This window comes from Solanum lycopersicum, chromosome 9 (genome assembly GCF_036512215.1).
Source record: "Solanum lycopersicum chromosome 9, SLM_r2.1".
In the NCBI taxonomy this organism is placed as follows: domain Eukaryota; kingdom Viridiplantae; phylum Streptophyta; class Magnoliopsida; order Solanales; family Solanaceae; genus Solanum; species Solanum lycopersicum.
In genome coordinates this window covers 8,759,920-8,783,954 of record NC_090808.1, presented here as the reverse complement: position 1 = coordinate 8,783,954, position 24,035 = coordinate 8,759,920, and positions in this window count along the sequence as shown.

Sequence of the window (24,035 nt, the reverse complement as noted above, 5' to 3'; positions counted from 1 at the left end):
TACCTTGACTCTTTCGTCATAGTATTCAGTAATGACATTCTCATATACTCTAAGACCAAGGAAGAGCATGAACATCATTTGAGACTAACCTTGCAGGTACTTAGAAAACATCAATTGTATGCCAAATTCAGCAAGTGTGAATTCTGGATGAGATTAGTAACCTTCCTGGGTCATGTTGTGTCCAATCAAGGTGTAAAGATGGACTCCTGGAAGACTGAAGCTGTTAAGAACTGGCCAAAGCTCCTTACTCCCATTGACATACATAGCTTTCTTGAATTGGATGGTTACTACCGCAGGTTTGTGGAGGGCTTTTCTTCCATTGCTGCCCCACGCACAGCTTTGACAAAGAAGAAAGCCAAGTTTGAATGGACGGAGACTTGTGAGAACAGTTTCCAAGAGCTCAAGGAAAGACTCACTTCAGCCCCAGTGCTTACTTTGCCTCATTGTGGTGAGAATTACACTGTTTATTGTGATGCATATAGGTGTTGTTTTGTTTGTGTTCTGATGCAAGCTAGTAAGGTGATATCCTAGCTTCCAGAAAGCTTAAGGTTCATGAGAAGAAATATCCTACTCATGACATGGAGTTGGCAGATGTGGTGTTTGCACTGAAGTTATGGAGGCATTATCTGTATGGAGTGCAATTTGATGTGTTCACAGACCATAAGAGACTCCAGTACGTGTTCACACAGAGTGAGTTGAATCTACGTCAGCGGAGATGGTTGGAGTTGTTGAAGGATTATGGCATGAATGTGCACTACCATCCAGGCAAGGCTAATGTTGTGGTTGATGCTTTGAGCAGGATGAGCATGGGGAGTACAGCCCACGTTAAGGACGAGAAGAAGGAGTTGGCAAAATAGGTACATAGACTGGCCAGACTGGGTATGCGTTTGGTTGACTCTACTAGTAGGGGTGGTTCAGTTCATCCTAATTCTGAATCATCCTTGGTAGTTGAAGTCAAGAAGGGTCAACATCTTGATCCTATGTTGATGGAGTTGAAGGACTCAGTGTTGTTAAAAGTGAATGAGTCTTTCGCTTTGGGAGGTGATGGCATACTTAGATACAAGACAAGCTATTTGTACCAGATGGGATGATTTGCGGCCAGGACTATGGATGAGGTCCATGGTTCCATGTATTCCATACATCCAGGTTCCACCAAGATGTATCATGATCTTAAGCAGATCTATTGGTGGGATGGAATGAAGAAAGACATTGCAGAATACGTGGCTGAGTGTCCTAATTGTTAGCAGGTTAAGGCAGAGCATCTTAAGCATGGTGGTCTGACTCAGATTATTAAGGTTCTGACTTGGAAGTGGGAAGTCATTAATATGGACTTCGTGGTTGGTCTTTCGAGGACTAGGAGTCAGCATTACTCCATATGGGTTATTGTAAACATGTTTTATTCTTGTAAAGTCTACCTACAGAGCCGAGGATTATGCGAGATTTTATGTTGATGAGATTGTGAGGTGGCATGTGATTCCTTTGTCTATTATTTCAGATAGAGGATCTTAGTTTACTTCACATTTTGGGAGATCTTTCTAGAAAAGATTGGGAACGCAGGTTAATCTTAGTAATGCCAATCATCCTCAGACTGATGGGCAAGAAGAGCGCACCATTCACACATTGGAGCACATGTTGATGGCGTGTTTGATTGACTTCAGAGGTAACTGGGATGACCACCTGCCTTTGATAGATTTCTCGTATAATAATATCTATCACTCCAGCATTGGGATGGCACCGTTTGAGGCACTGTATGGTAGGAGGTGTAGATCTCCAGTTGGGTGGTTCGAGGTTGGATATTCATCCATTTTGGGTCCAGAGATTATCATGAGGCCTTAGAGAAAGTTAATGTGATTAGGGACAGGTTGGCTACTGCTTACAGCCGACAGAAATCATATGCAGACAACATAAAGCGACCCTTAGAATTTGATGTTGGTGACCAGGTTTACTTGAAGATATCACCTATGAAAGGGGTGATGAGATTTGGTAGAAAAGTAAAGCTGAGTCCGAGGTATGTGGGGCCATATGAGATCCTACAGCGTGTGGGTGAGGTGGCCTATGAGTTAGAATTGCCTACGGAGCTAGCTTCTATCCATCCAGTATTTCATGTCTCTATGTTGAAGAAGTGCCTAGGTGATTAGCATCAATTCTACCTGTGGAAGGTTTGGGGGTTGATGAAGACTTGTCTTACGAGGAGGTACCTATTGAGATCTTAGAAAGACAGGTCAAGCGTTGAGGAACAAGGAGATTGCCACAGTGAAGGTATTGTGGAAAAATCATCTTATTGAGGAGGCTACGTGGGAGGCTGAGGCCGACATGAAATCCCGCTACCCTTATCTTTTCGGCTCTTGAGGTTATATTTCCTACTCTTAAGTCTATGTTTTTCTTATATCTCCATACTTTGTTGCTATTGCTTGACTGTGCATAGTGATTATGTTATGATTTGATTGGCATTACAATATGTAGTGATAGTTTCATTCGGGGACGAATGTTCCTAAGCGGGGATAACGTAACAACCCTAAAAATAAATGTATAAGATAAATACATAAGGTGTCAAGAATGCTTGCGATTAATCAAAGGTTCACACGGGTTGATACGCGTAGAACCAGACCTCAGAACCCTTACTACGACCAAGCCAACTAACTTGGGGAGTTAGTTGAACTTGGAAAGGTTGGAACCAACAAAGTAAGTCTCTCAAAAATGAAGATTTAATCGAAGGAGTCTTTACAAGACTTAAGAAGAAGAAAACTTAAGTTTGAAAGCCCAGGGGTAAAATGGTGTTTTCCAGGACAAGGTTAATATTGTAATTACCCTAAGGAATTAATTAATTAATTCAAATAATCAATTCAGGTTGGGTCGACCCAAAGTGACTTTTTTCCGCGAAAGGGTGTCACTCGGTTCGAGCCCCATTGGATGCAATGAATTGATGATTTCATTATCAATTAAAATCTGATTTTTTGGAAGGGCAAAATTGTCCTTTCACGTATAATTAAATAAATCAGATTTTTGTTTGTTAAGGAGAGTCCTAAATTGACTAAGTCATCCTCTAATCCTAAACAACTTCACACGTGCAGTCCCTCACGTCTATCACCTCTCCACGCTCAAAAAACTCTCTTTCACGTTTGTTCTCTGCCACATTTAGGTGAAGAACTTCAAATATATCAAGATTTCTTCACACTTGAAGAACTCACATGAAATTTTAAGAATAACAACGTAACCAAAACATCAAGGCAAAGATAAGTTGTGCGTTGAGTGGTGTGGACGTTGAGGAAACTTGGACTGATTTTGTAGAGGGTTTTGGGCAGCAAATTCACGTTTGAACAAGCAAATTAAGGTATGGGCTTCTTTCCTCTAGGTCCTTTTCCGAAGATACGCCTTAAGATTCAAGATAATCATTCTGAAAACTAGGATTGTTACCCTTTTGGATTTCCCTGTCACTAGCTCCCATTGAACTTTAGGTTGGGTATTTTTGCTGGTAGAAAGTACGGATGAAATGTGTTTTCGTGATGTTTATGTTTAAGTATGCATGTTCAAAATTGTGTTAATAATGATTATGTTTTTCAAAATCATATGAAAAAGGTGATGTGTGTGTGCAACATGTGGTAGTGAAGTAGTCATTGTTTTCGGACGTGTAAAGTCATGTTGTTTCTTGTATTTTATGTGTTAAAGTTGTGCACAATGTGATGTTTATATGGTGTGTGAAGTTATAAATTTTGAGTGGAAACGCTTGACTAATGTAACCCCTAAACTACACCTAACTACACACTAAATGCTTGGTGAAATGCTCTAAGAAACTAACATGAAATGGTTGATGAATGAATGCTAAAAATTTTGAATAAATTTCCAGGTTAGTGTACTTTAAATTTCGTTGATAAGGGGGGTTGAAATCTGGAAATTTAATACATTTAAAAGAGGTGAGGCCACTAGGATTCGAACCTGTGACCTCACCCTTTACCTACTGGTTTTTGCAAGAAAAAAAAGAAAATGGGGTTGGGGGGATTCGAACCTGGCTACTGGTTTGAGAAAGGAGAGGAATGATTTAATTAAATTAAATGAGAGGCGTGAGAATCAAACCCACGACCTTCAGGTAGTGAGTGAAATAAGAGAACAAAACAAAAAGAAAGTGTTAGGTGTGGGAATCGAATCCACGACCTCAGGGATAGAAAGGAAAGGAGCAAAAATAAATTAAGAAAAATGAAGTGAGGTTGTGGGGGCTCGATCCCACAACCTCACTACTAAAAATGCTTAGCCTAGCAAAATTTAAATTAAAAAAAAAGGAGGTTGTAGGGGCTCGAGCCCACCACCTCACAGCTTTTAGCTAATTTAATTTAAAATAAGGATGTTGTGGGGGTTCGAACCCACAACCTACCTATTCCAGTGAAATAAATAACAAAAATAAATAAGGCCGTGGGGTTTTGATCCCATACCTCTTGGGTTGGGCGAAAATGAGCAATGTGATGTTAATGAAATATAAAAAGGGGTTGTGGGGGTTCGAACCCACAACCCTTCGGCCAATTTAAGAGGAAAACCAAGTAGAGAATTAAAGATATATTATTAATGTTGGGGTTTAATCTAGAGTCCCAATATCATGGAGATTAAAAATAAAATCAATGAAAATGTAAAGTGTTATCCAAGAGATTTGAACTTGGGTTCCCTTGCCCAAACTTCCGTATTGATACATAAGTCATACGTGAATAAAATATCCAAGAATAATGCCACCTACTTAGATGAAATCAAGATCGTGGCATATATACAAGATACATAAGACTTGTAATACATAATATTAAGAATGTATGAGTCAGTTAACGAACTATGAATGAGCCCGATGGCTTGTATATATAGACATATAAGTCTAACATATGTTCCAAAGTAAGTGAACCTAAGATGTATGTAATTAAATGATGAAATGACCAAGTGCATTGGCATATGATGAAATAAAAATTCACGTAATAAGATAAATGTAATGTAACTTTTATATTAAGAACCGATAGACTAGGTATGAGCGGTGATGCCTTCTTTTGGGAAGGGAGGAGGTTCACGTAACTCTAATGAGATGAGACTGTCCGTCTTGCCGGGTATGAGTCTCCTTATATCTCCTAGTCTTAGAACCTATACAACCAATATAGGGATCTGGCGGGGTTAAATTCCCATGTACGCTATCATGTTTTGGATCACTTTGTACGGTGATTCCACCTCTTTTCGGTGTGGGGGAGACAGTGGACTTCATGATGCTCACATGATCTATGTCGGTTAAATTTAAAGTTCTCAATGAATGAATGAGGATAGCCTCAAAGGATGTACATAATGGAATGAATGATACCAATAGTGTTAGGATAGGATAACCAAAAGGTGAGTTAGATTCAAGTAATGATATCAGTTTATTCTTGGTCATTGCACAACGGACCTAACGAAAGTCTTAAAAGACATCCTAGGTATAGCTGGTGTTTACACTTGCCTATGAATGAAATGAAATGGAGTACGTATGAATGAACGAAGCAGACTCTGTGTTTGCTAATGAAGACTCCCTAGTTGAGGTCCCATCTGTTGAGCCCTCATTTCTAAGATTTCTTGATGTTAAATCCATTATTCCAAGGTCTCATCGAATATGAATGAATGATATTAAGGAAGTTATGTGCTACATGCAAAATGTGTTGTATGCTATATGATATGTGCTATGTGTAAATGTTATGTGCTGTGTGAAAATATGAAAAGTATGATAATGTATGTTATTCTCATGGCATAACATTCCTATTCCAAATCTGGAAAGCTCACTGACTTTCCTAATCCAAATTTTGAAACATTCCTAATCTCAAATTGGCAAGTCCACTAACTTGACTTCAAAAAATCATTAGGGTAGGACAGAGCTATTCTTTCTCATGCATGTCCATGGTGTGTGCTTGCATATACCTATACTTAGTACAAGTGTGTACTAACCGTATACAAACTCTACTATTTTAGGTGCAGGCACAGGTGAATGATAGATCTATAGGATCTTTGCTGCAGTTATCAAGACATTCATCATTCATCCGGCTTTGGTAGGTCCTCATGCTTTCGAGGATGCTGTTGTTTTATATTATATCTTTGTTTTAGAGTTGAGCTAGTGGAACATATTCCACTAGTGTTTCTTTCCTATTTTTATTCAGACTACGTATTGGTGCCATTTTGGCAATTATACACTTAATAAGAATTGAATTATTTCTTTCAGTTGCTTATCTCTTAATGTTAGATGGTTGATGGTTAACAATTACGTATTTATGAGAATGTTTTATAAGTATGTTAAGAAACAAAAAGTTTCAAATTTTCCGCTAAAATTAACCTATGTAAAGTAAGAAAGACGTAAGCAGGCTTGTCTGCGGCCTCTGAGAGGTCAACGACGCCGATCTCGTATGGGCTCTAGATTTCGGTCGTGACAAAGTTTGTATCAGAGCGCTAGGTTAAATTACGAGGAATATAAGTTCACATCGACCACATTGAGTAGTTTCTAAGTCATGGTAGTGAAGTGCACCACTATCCTTGAAGCATTAATCAAAAACCAACATTAGCATTAATAAGAAAGCATATACACCACAAATGTAATCATAATTAAACATAGAATCAAGCACTTGTGATGAGAAAAAAAATTGGAAGTTAAAGGCAAGAGTTGCTAGGTAATATCAAAAGATGAGAGGATAAATAAAAGTCATTTTTAAGTACGAAAAATATCTTTTGGATTAACAAGATTAACAACCTTCTCAATTTCAAAGCTACCTTGTTCTATGCACGCTCAATCCTTTTTTTCCCTCTTTTTATATCACTTTTAAGGAACTTGTTCAATCAATCATGTTCGCTATGCAAAAACGATAGTTCACTCATCTTTAATTTCAATAGAGTCAGTAAGAGGAACAAATTTTATTGAATATCACTTGTAAAGGAACATGTTCTCTCAATCTATTCCGTGGATGTGTACTATTAGGTGCAGCACCAACTATAAAAAAAATTATATCAATCCGAAATTCTAGTTTATATGGTTCCCAATTGAAGAACAAGGTTCGACAAATGGGTCTCCCATCGATTCGTCCTCACTAGATAAACCCAAGTTGAGCCTAACAAGTGAACTTTGTTCAAGTGTAGGGTCCCCAAAATATTCCCCCTCACAATGTATATCCTCCAAGACTTCAATCAATACAAAGTTTCCCCCTAAGAACCATCACACTCTACTTTCTTAATCTATATTTATAAGCTACCAAAGCAGACGTGTCCTCCATCAAATTCATCTCAACCATAGACCATCACATTGGGATAACGTTTTTTAAGAAGATATTTGTTTTGGTAGTATTTCGGGCATGAATATCTTTTGAGACAAGTGGAAGAAATAGGTTTAAGTGCATTGACATTATATTTAATCATGAATAATTGTAGTGAACATACCTTAGATCTCTAGATAATGCTAAATTTTGCTTCAATTTACTAAGTCTCTCTCCTATGCTAGATGCATATACAATGTTATAGTACATGAGTAGCATGACTTTAAAAGTGGTATGGAGACATAAACTTAATGTACAAAACTAAGCATAGAATTCAAGATTAGAGGTCAGAATGTGCAATGTTCATTAGCCATTTAGGGATACTCATGTGACCTTAATCATACCCAAGTTCAAAATTTTTCCTTTTGAAAGTGTTTTCCTTGGCTGACCATATTTTTGATTGATTGATCGTCTAAGTGTGCATAATTGTTAGATACTGTCTAGGTTGGACCTGTTCCTTTCACATGCTTATTCAGTCTTTCACTTTTTTTTCTTTTTTCTTCAACCTCTTTTTTTTCTCAGTCAATGTTATTCATCCATTCCTTTTTTTTCAAGTGAGAGGAATTTTTTCTAGTTTCAATTATACATCTGAAACAACATGTTCAATTGGTGAATGTTGTTTGCTTTCTCTCACTTTTCCTGCAAATTCAAAGGTTATGTTTAGGAACCCAGAAAAGCTTGGGTCCTTTTTATTGATAAAAAGTATGAATAAGACCTCTATGAGGCCACTTGGGAAGATTATTTTTCCTTTGAGTATACCTGTTCCTTTGAACATTTATAAGTTCCTCTTGCATTATTTTCTGAACTAACTCTATATTTCAGACAATTTTCCTTAGAGTGGCCTGAGTTACCATAAATAACACATAACAATGAATTTTCAATCATAGATTGTTCATATCCTGTTCCGGTTCTTATGTTTCAACTATTGTTACCTAGATGTGTTACTATCATGGAAGATTTTGTCCATTTATTAGCTTTTTCCGGATCAGCTTTTATCCTAGACAATTCAAGATTCATCTCCTACAATTTTCCCTTTCAGAAGATAATTCATTGTTTAACTTCATTAGATCTTGGTCACATCTGATTTGGTTACCACTAACTTTTTCTTTTTCATTCTCAGTAACACTATGTTTCAGAATTTCAGATTTAAGATCCAAGGTACAGGAATCAAGTTGTTGTACCTGTTCCTTTAGGAGTTGATTTTCTTTCAAGAGATCAGAATTAACTTTTTCAAGATCAATATACACAAACTTTAAACTAGTCATGGAAGCAAACAATTAATTCTTGGTTTTAACTAGTTCTTGATTTGCATCAATTGAAGTGAGTAATAAGAAGGATAGTTTTTTCTTAGAGAACTTTACTAATTTATCTTTTAAATCAAAAAGATTTACCTACTTTCCTTCAGAGTTTGATTCAGATTCAGTTTCTGATCTTCTATAGCCATCAAAGCAAGATCTTCATCATCTTCGTTATACCTCACTGAACCTGACCCCAGGCAACATACGTCGCGTACTGCTTCTCTTTATTTTTTCTTTTGTTTAAAAGTTCTCTCTTCTCCTTTTAAGCTCTTTCTTTTCCCCATTCTACCTCCCACATAGGACAATTCTTAATTTGATGGTCAGTTCTTCCACACTTGAAGCATCCTTCACTTTGTACTTTCTCTGTATTCTTTTCTTTAGTGTGTTACCTTTTTTTTCAAAATTTAATCCCCTTTTGAAGAATTTTATGAAGTTTCTACTTATGAGTGCCAACTCATCATCATCCATATCTGATTCATCACTTTCAGTTGCTTTAAATCCAATATTTTTCTCTTTGTTTTCTTCACCTCTTTTGTCAACAATCTCATAAGTTTTGAGGTTTCCTACTAATTCATCCAAGGTCATATTGGTTTGATCCTTGGCTTCTCTGATTGTAGTAACTTTTATTTCCCGTGATCTAGGCAGAGTCGTTAGTACTTTGTCTATCTGTTCATCAGTGGTGTATACTTTGTCTATCTGTTCATCAGTGGTGTATACTTTGTCGAAGAACATTAACTCGTTTACTACAGTGGTAAATCAGGTGATCATATTTTGAAGTAATTCTCCAAATTTCATCTTGAAGGTTTCATATTTAGAACAAAGTCTGGCAATTCTGAATATACGAACTTTATTTGTACCTTTGTGAGCGTTTTGTGAAGTTTCCCATATTTTTTTTGCAGAGGTACAACTAGAGAATGCACTTAGCTTTTGCATTCTTCCATAGCATCTTGTAGTCAGCTTCTCCGTATTTTTCTGTAGGTTTAGGTACCTTATTCCCTTCACCATCAATAATAGTAGGAGTTAATAGTCCATTAGTAATTCTAGCACATAGTTCGTAATCTTCAACTTGAATGAAGTCTTCCATCCTTGTCTTCCACCAAGAGTAGTATTCTCCATTAAACAATGGTGGTCTGTTGATGTGTTGTCCTTGACCATGCCCAAAAGGAGGTGTAGAATTCATAATGATCTTATCATGAGTTATTAAACTCTTAAATGATAACCTTCTCTATACTAATTGTTGGAATTCTGACCCCCAAAATCGCTTTAGGAACATTTTTATTCTATCTATTCTTTTGCAGATTACACGAGTTACATTTTATGAAGCAAATAAAATAATAGCACAATATTTTATTGCGGAAAACCCCAACTATTAAGGGTAAAAAGCACGACTTACACCTCTGTAGGATTTAACTCCACTTTATTGAACTTCAAGTTTCAACAAAAGAATACAAAGCTATGTAACCTAAGGAATTATAAACTCTAATTCCTAGCTAAGAAATTATAAACTCTAATTTCTAGCTACCCAAAGACACAAAAAACCCCCCGATTTTATATATCTTCTAATGTTCTTCAAGTTCTACAACTTATTCAACAACTCCTACTTACAAAACATAGATTGTAGAAAAGACTCTTGAATACAATCCTACAATTTTTCCTCACAAATTGCAACACTCCCAATAAATCTCAAAACACTCTCAAACCTCTTGATCGTATTTTGATCTTCTCTCTATGTAAGTGCGCAATCTTTTCTGATACAAATAGCTCCCTATTTATAGATCAGAACTTCAACGAATCCTTGTATGATTAAACTTGTATTTTTCTTCTATAAATCCTTGTCGACTTCTCTCCGACTTCGTTTCTACATATACTGCATACAACTTCAACAAATCTTTGTTGAACTCAACTTTAACAACTTCTCCTTAAATAAATAATAAGGCACACTTTCCTTGTTTAATAAGAAAACATCATTTCCTTAAATAAATAAGAAAGCACACTTTCCTTATTTAAATGAGAAAACATAATTTCCTTAAATAGATTTATGTGTTGTTGAACTTGTACTAAGTCGCCAATTCGAACGCGTTTGTAAACCAAACTCTTCTTGGACTTCTTCATCACTGCTGCCTCAAAATTCGAAGTCCCTCTTCAGGTAGAACTCCTAGTTGCACTTGACTTGGATACATGTAAACATGTCCAACAATTTTTCCTTAATTAGGAAAACTGAAAGGAAAAACTTACACATAACGTTTCCAAAATAAGTAAGAAAACATTATAAATTTTTCTTAAATAAGTAAGAAAAACTTTGTACAACGCCAATTCCCTTTGCTACTTGGTTTTGCTAAAACGTGTATTCCGCATGCAACCTTGAATTCGCTGGAACAGGTTGACGTTACATGTTCGATGCAACTTTGTCATCTTTTAAAATACCAACAGATTAACACTTTCAAATACGTTGGAATAGTTTTAGTACATAAAAGTTTTTTCCAGAAAATAATAAGAATGAGAAAGTGCAGTCATTCTCATGAAATTTCTACATATTTGTTGGAATAGTATGCCGGGTTTTGATAAAGAAAGTTCAGACAGTATAAGAAAGAGAAAGTGACTGAAAATTGAACGATTAGAACTTATTTTCTTGGAAATTATTTATGATGGATCATATTGAAGAGGAAGTGTCAAAATGCACCAAATGACAATAGTCAAATTCTTGCCGGAATCATTTTCCTTTGGCAAAATATTACTAAGTGGAATTATTTTCCGGCTTCAGATCATATCACTAGTTGGAAATATTTTCCTTTGATTTTATAATATATCTTTCCGCCCAACATCACTAGTCGGAACAATTTTCATTCGGCTTTATATCATATCACTAGGTGAAACCATTCCCCCTCGGCTTTACATCATATCATTTGTCAAAACCATTTTCCTTCGACATAAATCATAATAATCACATATCTCATCACGGTGCCAAGAAATCAGTACAAATAAGTAATTTCACACAATAAGGAAGAGACAACAACTCAAACTATTCAAGTCCACAATAATGTGATCAAAGCAATTCATCAGTATAATAAACACATTGAGGTTCCACTACAAGGCAATTCACAAAACATTATGATCAACATGTTGCCTTTTTCATTAATCCCCTTCTATTCAATAAGATCAATCAAGCAGAATAATTGAACCTTATCCTCATTCCCATTACTCCCAAACACACACAATGAAGGAAAATATACGACATTACTAGTTTTATGCAAGGTTTAGAAAGCACTTGTCTCACTTCAGTGAAAAGTGAATACAAGACTTGAGTCTTTCCTTTCTGAACAACGTCCAAAGCCACACAATCTAATTCAATCAAGTAATCATAATAAGATTCCACAAAATAATAACAGCCAAATCATTCACTTTGTAAAATGGGTAAAATCAACTCCAAAAACCCAATTCCGAGATTGAGGTTTAAATATGAAAATTTTTACTTGATAATGTTATCCAAGGCATTTGAAATTCATTGGTGAAAACCATTTTGATAAATGAATTAAAATTTAGTTCGTAATCACAATTTTACCATCGAACTCAAGCTCTTCAAAAAACTTGTCATTTATCAATCAAAACTTCAAGTTTTGATATTAAAGTTCATTAATGATAAAAGGAAAATGAAGTTTTAAGACTACAAAGACTTACCCAATTGTTTCGCACGAAAAATCTCTTAAAAATCGTCTGCAAGAATTTACCAAAGCTCAAAATGGGGAAAAATAGGGTAAACCCATAAATGGCAGGCTAAAAAGGATCTCTAACATCGCTTAAGAGAACTCTACAAATAGGGGTCTCACTTGTGTGAACCAGGGTTCACTTCCACACCCATCCTGATCGTAACCCATGGTTCCTTTAAGTGAACGTCGTCTAAAAGGGGCCCTTGGCTTTTACAACGAGGGTCTCGAAAACGTGAACCTCACAATCGCGAGGTACCCTTCACGAAAGTGAGGCCCACCATACACAAATTGACCTTCAAGATTCATTGAAAACACCATATACACAAACCATATATGCAACTGACTAAACTCGATGTTTCAGACTCAATAGAACCATTAAAACACGAATCCAAGGTCTGCTTGACCCGAGTCCATGTAATTCACAAAAAAGGAACATAACGACTACAAAGGCCAAATTAAGATCGGGACTTCTAAAATTCAACCAAGACCTTACCTAGGTCTAAATTCATCCCATGAATCCAATGGAACTCTCGAATTCCAATCTGAGTATATGAATCCCGAATGTTGATCAAAATCAATCCAAAAGTTTAAAATTCCACAATTTTCCAACTTAGGACGTCAAATCCTCAAAACTCTGAATCTGAAACTAACAACTCTCATAGACTAATTTCCATAATCTGAAACTGTTGAAATTGACAAAATTCTATTGTGACACTCGAAACTCCAAAGGAAACCGGAAACCACTTTTTGACAACTTTAGCCTTTCAAATATCTAAAATTCCATAATTAATGACTTTTAACTCAAAACTCGAAACCAATTTCAATTTAAAATAACTCGTGGCTAAATTGGTTGAGGTAAAATAGTAATTTTATGAAAATTCCAAGAAATGAACAACCGGATAATTATAATAATTACTCCCTCCATCCCATTTTATGTGTCACTTTTCGCATTTCGCGATTCAAACAAGTCTATCTTTGACCGTATGTTTTTCATAGATCCTTTTATCCTTTTTAGTTATCAATTATTGTAACTTATAGTGTATTCTTCACATAGTTTACAAATATATAAATTTTATTTCAAAAAATTTAAAGATTTCATACGCAAATATCCAGTCAAAGTTAAATTATTTAAGTCTCGAAAAATAAAAAGTGTAACATAAAATGGGATAGAGGGAGTATTATTATATATTATCGAGAATCTTTCAGAACATGAAATTTTTTCCAGAATATTGTGAATGCCTACTTCTCCGTTTGAAGGAAGATGAGAATGAGTCATTCTCATGCTTTTTACGTATTTGTTGGAATAGTTTGCAGGATTTAATCAAGAAAGTTCAGAGAGTACTAGAAGAGAGTGACTGGAAATTTAACGGCTTAGACCTCATTTTCTTGGATATTGATGAGGGGTCATATTTCATGTTTTAGGAAGTTATGGCTATTTTAAAAATTATGCAAAAGCCTAAAATTCAATACCCTCACACCTTTTTTTTGGACGGTTCGTATCCATTGTACTGTGAGTTTAAATACAATATTTAGTATGATTAACACTTAAATTTTATTGTATCGTATTGTTTAATCCCAACATCAGGTAAAGACAACAAGATTCATTTTGTGTAACAACCTATTTGGTATGATCTTGTCGTTACCTTATTATTTCCTTTTAATTTTATCTTTACTTGTTATTTAACAATTATATTTTATCATCCACTTACTGTTCATAGTAGTTTTATCTTGTATCCTACTTTTCTTATAGATTTATCGTTCAGATTGTAGATGTATGAAATTATGTAACGACTGATCAAAACAATACAGTCTGTCCAAATATTGTATTCATTAAAATAATATAATATATTACCATGTAATACACACAACATTATTATACAGTAAATTATGAAATCATACGTAATAATCATCCAAACAAAGTGTTAATTCCCTCCTAGCGATCTATTATGGTATAGGATATCAAAAAAAATCGGCTGTTAATTTGCCTTTTGATATGTAAAATGTCCTGTTATTATCATATTACAATAATTTTGTATTTTAAAGTTCATTTTTGATATTTTGTAGCACAGTAAATCGATAATCATAGTTTGTTCAACTTCGACTTACATATATTCACACACTAGAAAATCATGACTTTGGCTTTAAATGAAATGTTTTAACTATTATTTCATACTAATAATACCTAAAACATACATAAATATTTGATAACATAAAAATGACATTTCAAATACAAATATTCAAAGCTTCAATATCTAAATAATTAGTTTTGTGCTAATATTATTTTTTATATTTTCTAGTATTACCATACATGAATTGTGCATCTAACTAAGTAGAGTATTTAAGTATGATATTCAACATATATTTTTCAGAAATATCAAATATGATATCAGATATAACTTGTCTTTTAAAATACATATCAATTTATTTATAAACAACTGCTTCTAGGAAAGATGAAAATAATACGACTCGATAATATACCTGATATTGATGAAAAATTCTGTTATTTTTTTTGTTCATTTATTTATTCCAAGTTAATACTTGGTCAAACCCTTTTATTGATGACAAACTCGTAAAATTTTTAGTCTTGTTGATACTAAGAAAATTTGTTCCTAATCCCTTTAGTTTGATGGACCTACTATTCATGGCTAGGCAGAAACATATGTGGTTATGATTTTTTTGGTGAAACTATCAAATTCTCAGTATATTTTTCTATAGAAAAGCAAAGGATGCCTTGAGAGTTTTCAAAGTTGAGCTTAAGATCATTTTATGTAGCTATCTAAATCAAGTTGGTTATACTAATCATAAGTTGGAAAATAGACGGGTCGAGTGAAATATAGATCGGTCAAAAATTATTCAGGTGAAAATTAACAAAATATCTGACTCGATCATTATTTAATATGGATAAAAATGGGTAAATTCAATGAATAATATGGATACATAAGATTTAATATCGTCCAGTACTTTCCTTTTTTTTATGTAGAGAAATAGCACTTGCATTAGAAAGTACTTTTCTTTTTTTCCTCCTTTTAGGGAATATTTAGTATGACAGAAAATATTTTCATGTTTCCTAAAAATAATGTTTTTGAAAATTAGTAGTCCCAACGAGATTGAGAGTTCAAAATTTGTGTCTTGAGTCGGGATCAAAAGTTGGATCGCAAATCTGGACTTGTGTAAGGTTTAAGATAAGTTTTGAAAATTATTTTTTTGATATAACAAAAGTTTTGAAGAAATAAAATATCTTAGTTTATGACTGAAAGTTACATTCTCCTAATTTAGAGAAAAATAAGCCAACATAAACAAAAAAGTTTTTCCAAAAACTAATGAATGACTATTTTTTTGTTTGAAGGAAGTGTTGAGTTCAAAAAGTGTGAATGGAAAATTAAAAATTATGACATTTAATGTGGGATGAACAATAGGAGGTAAGAATGATCAAGTGCAGTCATTCTCATGCTTTGTATTTAGCAAAACTTTTAGGAATCTCATAGTGTAAGAAACAAATTACATCATATTCCTACTCTTTTTCAATTTATAAAAATTCATTAAAATTGTTTTCATTCGGATACATCTCATTCTTTCGGATACATCACATATGATATATTATACAACTAGTTTGTTGAGATTAAAAAAGAATATTCAGTATAAATTAACTGTCACTTCCCCAAATCAAGCAAATAAAATTGATGTCATTTTCCCGCAAATAACAGCTCCAAACAATTCAAATTTCAAATATACTTCCTAAAAAATTTCCCAAATTGTAACAGATTAAAATAATAAGTCAACTATTTTTATATAGTTATGTATCATATACAAAAGAACCTATGAGTATGATATACACTAACTTATTTGTAAAACAATAATGAAGAAACTTAACAACATGTGATACATCAGAATATTTGATGCATAACTATGTTATATACATAACAAAGTCATGTGTCATAGACATAACTATGAATTGGACACAAACTGATTTTATCATAAAACATTAATGTTTATGTGTCAACAATAATATTTGATAGTGTACAGATACGTAGTCTTCTACTAGATGGAATATAAGGTTGAGTGTATGTATCGATAATAAAAGATAACGACATTTGTAATAGTTATGTATCCATTACATAACTTTGAACATAATACTAATTTGTTTTTCAAATAATTGGGTTATTTATCAAATCTGATATTTGAAAAAGATATCTTTCATGTGACAAAACCGTAATGTATCATAAAGGTAAAACAAATGAATTATACATTAATTTAAGATAAAAACATAACTTTAAAAAATTGACAATTTGATCTTCAAAAAGCAAAAAAAAATATGTTTCAGAGCTAAGTAACCCATCTCCTCTAGGGAGAAAGCCTCTACGGATTTCCCGAGTACCGATTCTTTCAACTCCATCAGTATAGGATCAATGTGTTTCTTGGACATCAAATCTACAACAAAAGATGATTCGGGGCTATACTAGACTTCACATCTAACTATTCTTTCAACTCCATCAATATTGGATCTCGTGATGACTGGTAATGAGCACGAAATACTGACTATGTTTCTGAACCTAAAGCCTTCTGTCTTCCACGAATCTAAGAGAGAGGACGCCTATGAGTTTATTGTAGACTTTTATGAGAGGCTTCATAAATTAGGAATTATACACCCACATGGGGTAGCATTCGTGACCTTCCAACATCGTGATGAGGCTACACAGTGGTGGAGAGCCTATGAGGAATGCAGATCGTCAGTTTAACCCCCACTCACTTGGATGCAGTTTCATGCTCTATTTCTGAAAAAGTATGTGCCCTGGACTTTGAGATATTGTAAGAAAGATGAGTTCATGTGTTTAGAGCAGGGTGATAGGACTGTAGTTGATTATGAGGATAAGTTTCATGCTTTGTCTAGATATGCTACCCAATTGGTGACTATTGAGGAGGAGAGGATTCGTCTATTTTTCAAAGGATTAAACTCTGAACTCCATGTATTGTTTGTTCACATGACCTCTATAGGAAAAAGTTTTAATTATGTGATCGAATATGTGAAGAAAGTGTAAGGTCTTAGACGCGATGGGTGGGCTAAGGCTTTGTCTTAGAAAGCCAATAGCACAGGTAATTTTCAGGGTTCTCGCTCTAAAGGTTCAAATAAGCCGACACTTGCAGATCGATTAATTCAATCAATCATGCCCACTTCTACATGTAACTACTCGGGAACTCCACAACCGAACCTTATTCAGGTTATCCAGGGAGCCGCACCTTCGGCTTGAGGCAGACCATCTTTTCAACATATTTTTTACATTTGTGGAGAACCCAGGCATATAAGGAGAGATTTTCCATAACAATATATATTGGACCCCTATGCACCACTAGACTAGAGTAGTAGTACCCCCGAAAACCTGTAATAATGGTAGAGGACATCAACAAGGTAGGCGCGGAGGAAATCGGTGAGGTCGGGAAAATGGTAATACATGCATAGGTGCAGCTCAACAAGGCGAGGAGGTGGTCTGTCAAATGACAGGGCTTAGTTTTATGCCATTCGAGGGATGACCAAGGTGGAGACATTAAATGTAGTGATCATAGGTACTATTCTTGTCTATGAATGATTGGATCATATGTTGTTTGATACAGTTTTTTACCTTTTCATAAGTTTCAGTTCAGTTTGCTCTAAGATTTGATGTGGTTTGTTGTCACACCCGAAGCCTGCAGACCTTGGACGTGACCGACACTCAGAGACCATTGCTGGCCCCTAAGCAAGCCCTTGCCCTGGATTACCTAACTCAGCGGAAAACTCAACTCAACTCAACTCAATCAATAAACAGAGTATGTTTTTAAAAAAATATTGCAAAGAATTAGCTGGCCAAAATGACACTTAAGTCTCAACACTTGAACATAAAAAGTTACAAAATAAAAGAGACTCCAAAACTGAACTACTAACTGTCTACGAATCCTCTAAACTGATTGAGATAGATTTTGGATAGACCCCACAACATCCTAATGATCTAATCTAGAAAGCAATAAAAAGATGTCCTCTGGAATGAAAGTAGGCTCACCAACTGACTTTAAAATACTCAACTGGATCAACGGTGCACTGCGTGCTGATCCTAGTTACCTGCGTCTGTATCATAAGACGATGCAGGCCAACAGGCATCAGTACATTGAATGTACGAGTCTTGGAGTTGGAATGCTAAACACAACTATAAAGCTTGAAATGGACTAAGGATTATTTTACCTTGACTCTTCTCGACTCATAAGATAATAACTCAATATAAAGCAATAAGGGCATATGCAATATATATATAAAAGTGGTTAAACAGTGAAAACACTTAATTCATTAGGGATAAAACAATATCAAACTCAACTTTACTTATATGAAAGTAATATAGTTTTTTGTAGGATTTTCTCTAATCGACAACCACCACTACGAGTGTAAGTGGTGATACATCGTCTTGCCACGCTGTCTAAACTGTTCTATACTTTTCCGTCGAATAGAACATCCTCTACATAGTGGATCCACTGACTAGCCGCATATGATCATCTAAAATGTATGACTCTTTGATACCCATGATAGCTACATGGTTTACATGGAGACTTGAGTTAATATGAACTCTCGTCCCCACATCGGTGCTCAATACTACTCGCAAATTATACGTTAGCTCATGCTTTTAAAATATCCTCTTTCCTCTTGGGATGAGATAATTTGCTCAACCCCTTTTTAGCTTTAAAAATCCCTCTTGGAAACAATGTTCCCTTTTTATTTCTCAAAACTCTTTTGGGAAGTTCCTGTATCAACTTAAATGTGAAAAACATTTATAAACTTTTAAGGAGTACATAGTTCCCTTATAACTCATGATAAATGAACTCACCTCATACTTTTTGCTTAACTTGAAACTTAACTCTTAGGGAACACTTAGTTCCCTTATAGCTTTTGAAAACTTAACTCAACCCTTTTTATTTATTGCTCAACTCATTGCTTGAACCTTAAAACAAATTTAAAATTTTTGTTCAAGACTCTTGAATGCCTTAGAAACTTACTTTGACTTGCTTCTTAACTTTTAGACTTTTAATTCTTAACTACTTTGACTTTAATCTTAACTTTCCTTGAATTGGATTATGGATTCCAGGATCATAATCTCATGTTTATGGATGATTTCATTATGTTTATATGTACTTTAGAGTATTTGAATACACTAGGATTTATGGGTAAATCACTTAGGAACTCGTATGAAAAGATGGGGGAGAAATAGGAACTCCAGGTGACCCTGGCGCTCTAAGAAGCAAGGGCGCCAGAGCCTGACGAACAAAGACTGTTCTTGGGGGATCTGTCTGGTGCGGCGCGACAGACCCTTATGGACAGAGTTTGTCTTGAGGGGCTCTAGTAGGCGCGGAACCCCAGGTCCTGTCAAATGGGTTTTCCGACTTCTCTTCACCGATTTTAAATTCTAAACATCCCAAACTTCCATGGATCTTACCCCCAAACACTTAAAATCACTAATATACTCAATACTCAATAGTTTAGACTCATAAAACAGCCTGCAAACACAAACCAAACCACTAAAAGTATTTTACAACCTAACCAATAAGGATTTAACAATTTGTTCATCAAGAACTTCAAGATTTATCATTCAATATATATGAAACTTTCTCAATTAAACATAATGGTGCGTGGGTGAAAGAACCCAACACAGAAAGATCTCAGATTCTTCGATAGGGATAACCCCCGACGAAATCCACACAACGATTATTGGCGTTCTTGATCTTCCTCTTCTCTTCTCTTTTCTCCCAATCCCTAAGAGTTCTCAACTTTTCCAAAACTGAATTGAGACTTATTTTTACCCTAATAAATCCCTAAAATGAATCAAGAAATATTAGGGTGAAAAGACTAGTTTACCCGTATAAAATCCGGATTTGACTTTCCTCTACCCAACAACCTAACTTCCAAAAGGCATATTTCCCTCATAACACATCAAAAATATGCAAACTCAATGACGTTGGAAAGATCTTTCCAAAGGCTTTCCAACAATATAAATAAGTCACCTTAAATCCTCCTGAGTTGGGAGTTATGACCGTTGGAAAATTACCAAAAACATCACTTTTACACTTAGGAAATTTTTTTTATTTCCCTATTTATTTCAAAAAATGATTATGCTTGGTTTCTTAGATTATTATTAGTTATTTCAAGTTACGAGACATTCTTCCTCAAATGATAATTCTTTCACTAAGCTAAGGAAACTATAGTAACATCACTTCAGCACTCAACAGCCAAAACAAGTAATAACATGCTTACACATAGTCTTATATAGCGCTAGGAAGAGAATTTAATACCTTTATCTGCATTCTCTTCGGATTTGAATAGATGTGGATATCTCTTCTTCATATCCTCCTCAGCTTCCCAAGTCGCTTCCTAAACAAATTGGTTCCTCCAAAGGACCTTGACTGAAGCAACATCCTTTGTCCTAAATTTGCAAACTTGACGATCCAAAATCTGAACCGGAACTTCTTCATAGGATAATTATCCTTAATCCCAACATTCTAAGTTGGTACTATTAATGAAGGATCACCCAAGCATTTCTTCACATAAACACATGGAATACCCGATGAACCGCTTCTAACTCTTGGGGCAGCTCCAACTCATAATCCATATTGCCCACTCTCTTGAAGATTCTATAAGGTCTAATATATCGGGAACTAAGTTTTCCCTTCTTACCAAACCTAATAACGCCCTTCATGGGTGAAACTTTCAGGTACACCCAACCATCCACTGCAAACTCTGACGGCCTTCTCCTAACATTTGTGTAGGATTTTGACGACTTCGTGCTGTTTTCAATCTGTCTTGAATCACTTTCAACTTATCCATAGCTTGGTTAACAATATCTGGTCCTATAAACCCTGTTTCACCAACTTCGAGCCATCCAATTGGAGATTTGCATCTTCTCCCATAAATAGATTCATGTGGAGCCATTTGGATGCTCAAAAGGTAAATGTTGTTGTAATCAAACTCTATGAGAGGTATGTGATCATCCCAAATCCCTTTGAAATCGATCACACAAGATCTCAACATATCCTCCAACGTCTCAATAGTATGTTCTGCTTGTTCATCCATCTGAAAATAAAATGCAGTACTTAGGTTCACCTTTGAACCCAAACCTTTCTACAATGATATGCAGTAAATTGTGCACCTCTATCAGAAAGAATAATGGAGATCAAAACTCCATGAAGTCTTACCACTTCTTGAAGGTACAACTTAGCATAATCCTCGGCCGAATAGGTAGTCTTTATCACCAAGAAATAGGATGACTTTGTCATTCTATCGACAATCACCCAGATAGAATCATGTTGCCTACGAGACTTTGGCAAGCTTGTGATAAAGGCCATGTTAATCATCTCCCACTTCCACTACGGAAATTCTATAGTATGAACCAAATCTCCAAGCGTTTGGTGATCTACTTTCACTTGTTTGCAATTTGAGAATTTGACAACATACTCAGCAATATAATTCTTCATGTCTTCCCACCAATATACCTCTCTCAAATCGCGATACATCTTGGTGAAAACCAGATGAATAGAATACTCTAGAGCTATGAGCCTCCTCCAGGGTCCTATCTTAGAGTCCATCCACCCTAGGTACACACAACCTGCCTTGGTACTTTAGCACAGCATCTCCACCTTATTCAAAAGCCAATATTCTTTGGTTATGGACACTTTCCTTCGAATCAAGCAAAATGGGGTCTTGATCTTGATTCTCTTTCACCTCTGACACTAGTGATGACTTAGCCCCATTGGTCACAATTATTCCTCCTTCTTTGTAATCCAAAAGTCTGACTCCTAAATATGTAGTTTGTGCACCTCTTTATCTAATTCCCTCTTTTATTCTTCAATATGGGCGGTACTACCCATGGACAACCTGCTCAAGGCATCACAACCACATCAGCCTTATCTGGGTGGTAATCATACTCATATCGTAATCCTTGAGTAATTCCAACCACCTCCTTTGTCTTAGATTTATCTCTTTCTAAGTGAACACATATTGGAGACTCTAGTGATCAATGAATATGTCAACATGAACACCATACAACTAGGACGCCATATCTTTAAAGGAAAAACTACTGCAGCCAATTCCAAGTCATGAGTTGGATAATTCTTCTCATGAATCTTCAACTGTCGGGAGGCATAAGCTATAACCTTGCCATTTGTATCAACACACAACCCAAGCCAACTCTTGATGCATCACAATACACCACAAAACCTTGAGTACTAAAATCAAAGTGGTTCCTAAAAGTTTTTCTCACAAGCTTCAAGCCATTGGAACCTGACTGTCTTTTGAGTTAGCTTGGTCAAAAGAGACAAGGTAGACAAAAAACCTTCAACAAATCTCCTATAATTATCGGTGAAACACAAGAAATCCTTATATTCGTTGGAGATATGGGTCTAGGCCAACTTAAACTGTTTCTATCTTTTGAGTTTCAACTCTCATTCCATCACAAAAAATAATGTGACCCAAGAATGCCACAGATTATAGTCAAAACTCACACATGGAGAAATTGGCATATAAACTATCCTGAGGTGACTAGCATGATTGTTTCACTCCTTGAATAAACCAGTATATCATCAATGAAGACGATGACAAACAAATCTAAATAAGGCTTGAAGACTCTGTTCATAAGATCCATTAATGTTGCATGTGCATTTGTCATACCAAAGTACATAACCAAGAATTTGTAATGCCCATATCTGGATTTAAAAGTTGTCTTTGGAATATCACATTCCCTAACTTTCAACTAATGGTAGCATGACTTGAGATCAACTTTCGAGAAGCAGGAAGCACTCTGAAATTGGTCAAAAAGATCATTTCCTCGGAAGAAGATATTTATTCTTGATGGTTACTTTATTCAACTTGCGATACTCTACACACATCTTAAGGGAACCATCTTTCTTATTTACGAACAAGACCGTAGCGCCCCAAGATGACACACTTGGTCAAATGAAACCTTTATCTAACAGATCTTTCAGTTGTTCTTTCAACTCCTTTAACACTGTTGGTGCCATTATGTATGGCGGAATACATATCAAACGAGTATTTGGAATGATGTTTACGCCAAAGTAAATCTCTCTTTTGGGAGGGACTCCGGGTATATTATTAGGAAAAACTTCTAGAAACTCTTTCTCAATAGGAACTAACTGAAGGGAAGGTAACTCAGCACTTGAGTCCTTAACTCAGACTAAGTGACAAATGCACCCCTTTAAGACTAACTTTCTCGCTTTTGGGACGAAATGAAACGACCCCTAGGCATTGCTGAATTACTAGTCCACTTTATGACTAGCTCATTAGGAATCTATAACTTAACAACTCAATTTATACAATCTACTGATGCATAACAGGCATGAAGTCAGTCCATACCTAAAATGACATCAAAATCTACCATGTCTAACTGTACTAGATCAGTCAAGGTGTTCTTGTGATTGATGGGAACAGGACAATCACGATAGACTCTTTCCGCTATAATTAACTCTCCAATAGGTGTAGACATACATAACGGTTCACTATGTTTTTCAGAACAAATCTCAAACTGATTTGTAATATAAGGAGTTACAAAAGACAAACTTGCTCCTAGATCTAATAAATCATAAACATCAAAAGTAAAGACTTTGATCATACCCGTTGCAACATCTGAAGAGTTCTCTTACTCTTGGCATCTAGTGATTACATAAAGATGGTTTGCCCTTTCGATACTAGAAGTGACTCCTCTAGGTGCACCCCTATCTGGTGGAGCAACTGA